This window comes from Leptonychotes weddellii, chromosome 5, assembly GCF_054177405.1.
Source record: "Leptonychotes weddellii isolate Sample4059 chromosome 5, ASM5417740v2, whole genome shotgun sequence".
Classification (NCBI taxonomy): Eukaryota; Metazoa; Chordata; class Mammalia; order Carnivora; family Phocidae; genus Leptonychotes; species Leptonychotes weddellii.
Genome location: NC_138373.1, coordinates 65128400 through 65134540, shown reverse-complemented (window position 1 = coordinate 65134540; position 6141 = coordinate 65128400). Strand labels below are relative to the sequence as shown.

Below are 6141 nucleotides of genomic sequence, written 5' to 3'. Positions count from 1 at the left end.
CCCCCGAGTCCCACTTTCTAACATTTGCATCTACAAGAGCTTCAGTTTTGCTTATGTTAAAAAATGAAAGAAAAAAATGCTACCCTGTGTCCTTCTCAAAACAGAATGAAGCATACCCAAAACCTGACTTTTAGACTTTGTAGGGGGAAAGACACAGAATAAGAGATGCAAAAAAATATATGCTCCTTTGGTCTAAATATGAGACTTTAGTTCCATAATTCAAAGCAAACACTTTCCTAGGCAGGACAATGGGAGAAAGATGGAGTAGCCTCAGTAGATTAGGGCAATGGAACAATCATGGGTGAATCTACAGCAAAAAGCTAGTGCATGAGCCATTGTGGATGAATCTACAGCAAAAAGTACTCCTGTCCAGGTCCAAAGATTGATCAGGTAGAAAGATCGGTATTTTACAGCTTTACTGATGTTGGTGATTTTAGTACTGTTTATTTCATTTATTAGTTTCCTTTTTTTGAGCCATTTATTTCTCTCCAAAAGAGAACTTTCAAAAGAATCCAGGACTTCAAAGGGGCTAATGTATACAACTTGCTTTATGATACTAAATATACAACTTCAGGTGATTAGGGATTTTCAGAATATTTTCAAATAGACTGATCTATGATGAATTATCAATTTATGATACAGAAAAATATTTACCCAAAGACTTAGAACATAAAATGGTCTAACTAAAGGCAAAATGTAGAACCCTTATTTTTTAAACCATGTTTGAAATTCTTTCATAAATACTAACATAATGAATATGTCTTAATCATCTTTGTATATAATGGAGTTTAATACAGTACTGACAAATAGGTGCTTGAGAAATATGTATATGTCAAGTTAAGTAATTAAATCTGATGGTCAAAAAATAAGAAAATAAATCTGATGATCAACATTTGTGAAATGCCTTAGCATACATAGTATTGACTTAAATTTGCATTTTTATATGCAACAAGATTTTATATCTAATATCTCATTTTTTCAATGTCATTATTTATTCTTATAAGAACCCCTAAAAGTAGGGGTTTTACTATTCTACATTGTATCAGAGTTGGTCACATATAGTCCTATAAATAATAGTTTATGTTGACTCTATATTGAGAAAACATTCATCATTGGTTTGTTTTATGATTTCTTTATTTTCCTTTTAAATTTGATCAGAGAAAACGCAGGCCAGTTAATAGACAATTTTTATTCCTTTTCCTTCCTTCAGTTAATTGAGAATTTACCATACAGTGCACACACACACACACACACATACACACACACAGACACCCTCTATAACTGTCTACGGTAGCAATTCTCAAAATTTTGGTCTCAGGTCCCTTTTACCAGCCTTAAGGATTCTTGAGGACCACAACAAGCTTGAGTTTATATGGGTTATACCAAGCAATATTTACAATATTAGAAATTGAAGGAGAAACTTTTTAAAAATTATATTCATGCACTAAATAAAATGATAAATATGTTACATGTTAAGATGAATGGCATATTTTATGAAAAATAGCTATATTTTTCAAAGCAAAAAGCTTTGATGAGAAGAATGACATTGTTTTATAGTTTTGCAAATCTCTTAATGTCTTGCCTAATAGAAGATACAAGAGTTTTCATATCTGCTCATGCATTTAATTTGTTCTGTTGTTTTGTTTAAAGCATATGAAATATCCAGCTTCACACATATATGTAGTTTAAAAAAGGAGAAGTATTTTAGTGGCCTCCTTAAAAATCTTTATAGAAATTCTTCTTAGATATTGCATCAAAATTTGACAAGTGATAGTTTCTTAAATGTTCATTACAAAGTAGATCTTAAACCCTTTTTTTTTAGATTTATTTATTTATTTATTTGACAGGGGTAGGGGGGAGAGAGAGAGAGAGAGCACAAGCAGTGGGAGCGGCAGGCAGAGGAATAGGGAAAAACAGGCTCCCCTCTGAGTGGAGAGCCTGACGCAGGGCTCGATCCCAGGACCCTGGGATCAGGATCCGAGCTGAAGGCAGACACTTAACCGACTGAACCACCCAGGTGCTCCTAGATCTAAAACCCTTTCAATCAGCTTCTATGCTCTCTTACATTAAAATCCAGTGGTCTGTCTTATGCTTTGAAGGAATCTTTTAATTTACACATGATTATGTAACATCATGCATTACATGATGGTTTGTTAATTTTTATAGATTTTGCAAATGTTGACATAGTACGCTATTTAATATGTAAAAATTACATTGGTTAATATTGCCACTGATCTCATCAGAATAGTCTTTAAATATTGGAAAGCTGTCAAGCTCACAGTGGTGATATAAATTTTCCAAAATTATAATTTTAACTTGAAAGCTCTAATTTTGTCACTGGCCACAAATACAATCAGCTATTTTTCTTGAAATAATGGGCACACTTCCTTCTTTTTCCCAAAAAAATGTCAGCGAAATATCCAAATTAAATGTATATATCAAATCATCACATACTTTAAGTATCTTACAATTTTATTTGTCAATAAAACTGAAAATAAATTCTACCTCCAAAAAATAAACAAACATAGCCATAGTTTGTAAGTCATTCTTTCAAATAAAATGGTATTCCATTAAAAAAATGGCTAGCTCAGCTTACAACTCAGTCACTCATGTGCTTTTCCTAGATAAAACCATCATTCTGTCATAGACAGCATATGTACTTTATTAGTACTTTCCATTTGGTGACATGGAATTACAAAGACATATGCTCAAGGGTTGATATTTTATAAAATTTACAATCGTTACTGCTTCATCAAGGGCATTCTTAAGTAAAACTGGCTTTTAATGTTCCTGTTACCACATGGAAGTGAAAAATGCGACGAGTACTAGTACAATATGGGCTGGTGCCCTGATTCGTGCTTAGGTGCCAACAAGTTCATATCTCCCTTCCTCTGCATTGCTTTTATATCATCATTGCAAATTACAAGGATTTTTTAAAAAATATTTTATTTATTCATTTGCCAGAGAGAGAGAGAAAGAGAGCACAAGCAGGGGGAGTGGCAGGCAGAGGGAGAAGCAGGCTCCCAACTGAGCAGGGAGCCTGATGCAGGACTCTATCCCAGGACCCCGGGATCATGACCCGAGCGGAAGGCAGATGCCTAACCAACTGAGCCACTCACGTGTCCCAAGGATATTTTTGACCTCATTGGACCACTGAATGTGTTTCATGGACCACACTTTGAGAACCACTGGTCTACAAAACAAAGAGGTCTTTATGAAGGTAACATAATGTAGTTGAAAGAATTTGGAATCATACGGACCTGAATTTTAAGCCCAATAGCATTTCTAACTTGTTAGGTTATTTGTAGAATGTTTCTTATATGTTTAGGACTTAGTTATTTCATCTGTCAAATGAAATCACAAACATAACTGATAAAAGGGATTGGCAGACTACTGCTCCTGGGCCAAACCCACCTACTGCTTTTTTTTTTCCTAATTTATCTGAAAGACACTGAGTTAATTTGGATTTATTGTGATGTCATAATTCTCAGTACAATGTATTTGAAGATAAATGCAGATTTCAGTGCTAGACAACTGAAAGAGAAAGAAAATCAGTTTTTTCTAACTTTTAGAGCTGTGTTCTCCAAATAGTAGATACTAGTCACTTCTGACTATTGAACAGCTGAAATGTGGCTTGCCCAATTAAGATGTACTTTGCTAGGGAACCTTATATTTCTATTCAGCTCTGTGTTGCTGTCTACTATCATTTCATTTCAAATTAAAGGATCTCCTTTAGTATTTATCATAGAACAGTTCTAGTGGTAATACACTATCTTAGTCTCTGTTTGTCTGAGAAAGTCTTAAATTTCCTTTATTTTTTAAAGACAGTTTTGCCAGATACAGGATTCTTAGTCGACAGGTTTTTTTTTTTTTCTTTCAATACTTTGACTATATCATTCCATTCTCTCTTATCCTGTAAGGTTTCTACTGAGAAATCCACTGATAGTCTTATAAGACATCACTTGTATGTGATGAATTGCTTTCTCTTGATGCTTTCAAGATTCTCTCTTTGTCTTTGACTTTAGACAGTTTAATTATAATGTCTCAGTATGGTCCTCTTTGGATATTTTTTCTTCTTGTAGTTCTTTGAGCTTCTGAATCTATATATCTATCGCCTCAGATTTGTGAAGTTTGGGCAATTATTTCTTCAAATAAGCTCTTTGTCTCTTTCTCTCTCTTTTTCTGAAATTCCCACATTCTGTATATAGGTCTTCTTGGTAATATCTCATAAGTCTCTTAGGTCTCTTTGCTTTTTCTCATTTTCTTTTTCTCCTCTGATTTGATGATTTCAAATGAACTATCTTCAAGTTCACTGATTTTTTTCTATCTTCTGCCTCTGAAGTCTGATGTTATACCCTTCTAATAAATTTTTCAATTCAGTTATTGTATTTTTCACTCCAGAATTTCTTTTTGGTTCTTTTATGTAGTTTCTATCTTTTGTTGCTATTTTCATTTTATTCATTCATTGTTCCTTGATTTTTTTTTTTAGTTGTCCATTTTTGTTCTTTTTTAGCTCATTGAATATCTTCATGAATATCTTTTTTTTTAAGATTTTATTTATTTATATGACAGAGAGAGAGAGCACAAGTAGGCAGAGTGGCAGGCAGAGGGAGAGGGAGAAGTAGGCTCTCTGCTGAGCAGGGAGCCAGATGTGGGGCTCGATCCCAGGACCCCAGGATCATGACCTGAGCCGAAGGCAGCTGCTTAACCAACTGAACCACCCAGGCACCCCTTCATGAATATCTTTATTTTAAATTCTTTGGCAGGTATGTTTCTTTAGAGTCAGTTTCTGGAGTTTTATTTTGTTTCTTTGATTACACCATGCTAACCTATTTCTTTCTCTGTCTTGTGATCTTTTGTTGAAATTTGGGAATTAAAAAACAAAGCAAAACAAAGCATTGTTTGTGTACTGACTGTGTAGGGGAAGACCTTCACCAATTGCTCTAGCTGGAGATTCTAGGACCTCTGAAACTTTTACTCACATCTTGCTCCCCATGGTCTCTGCCTGAGGAGTGGCAATTTTATTTTTAAAGATTTTATTTATTTAGTAGGGAGAGAGAGAGGAAGCACAAGCAGGGGGAGTGGCAGGCAGAGGGAGAAGCAGGCTCCTCGCCGAGCAGGGAGCCCGATGTGGGACTTGATCCCAGGACCCTGAGATCATGACCTGAGCCGAAGGCAGATGCTCAACCGACTGAGCCACCCAGGCGTCCCAGGAGTGGCAATTTTAATATGCATCATACTTACCTCTGTTTTCAGTGGCTTCCAAACTATGGTGCTGGTTCCATCAACGTTCTGAATCAGGTAAGATGGAAACCAGTCCCTTAAGCAGCCCTTAAGAGCAAGAATGTTGGATACATGGTCCATTCTTTTGTTTCTGTCCTAATAAGGGAGCCCCCTATGAGGGCTTTCCTCTGAGTTTCTATGCATTAGGCTACAAGGGGAGGGCCCAGACATATAACAAATGCTGCAAATTTCCCCACCTTTTTCACTAGAATCCCCTCTTGGTTTTATATGGCCTGATTATTGTAGCTTCTCAGCTGGTCTCTAGAGTTCTCACAGAAGTATTCTTGTTCATCTGTTGTCATTAATTGCAGGCCTGTAACTACTTATTCTGCCATCTTACTTTTTTTGTAATTAAAGTTTTATTGTAACATAGCCATATTCTTTCATTTTTTTTGTATTATTTCTGGCTGTTTTTGTACTGCAACTTCAGAGTTAGAACTTGTGACAAAGACTATCTGTCTACAAAGCCTAAATATCTAGTCCCTCATAGAAGAAGTTTGCAATGTACAAAAAATGAGGTAGATCTTTTCCAAAGTAAAAACTGAAGTCTTTACCATTCATCACAAGCCCTTAGAGTCTGGCTTATATTACATTTATGACCATCTCCCTTATTGTCCTCCACTTGACTCTGTTCACCCCAACCATACAGGTTATTATTCCTCAAACACTCCAGGTACACTTCTACCTCAGGGCCTTGGTACATGCTATTCCACTGTGTAGAATACCCTACCAACAAATACCCATGAGGCTAGCTCCAATGCCTTCAGATTTTTACTCAAAAGTCATCTCAGTGACTAGCCATCTAATCTAAAATTTCAACTCCAACTCTTAACATTTCATGTCCTCCCCTGACTTATT

The 6141-nt window shown here is 35.6% G+C and overlaps 1 pseudogene; it reads right to left on the bottom strand.

Moving 5' to 3' along the window:
* Positions 1 to 5364, bottom strand: part of LOC102747066 (7-methylguanosine phosphate-specific 5'-nucleotidase pseudogene) — a 20069-nt pseudogene extending 14705 nt beyond the window's left edge.
* Between the last annotated feature and the right edge of the window lie 777 nt (positions 5365 to 6141).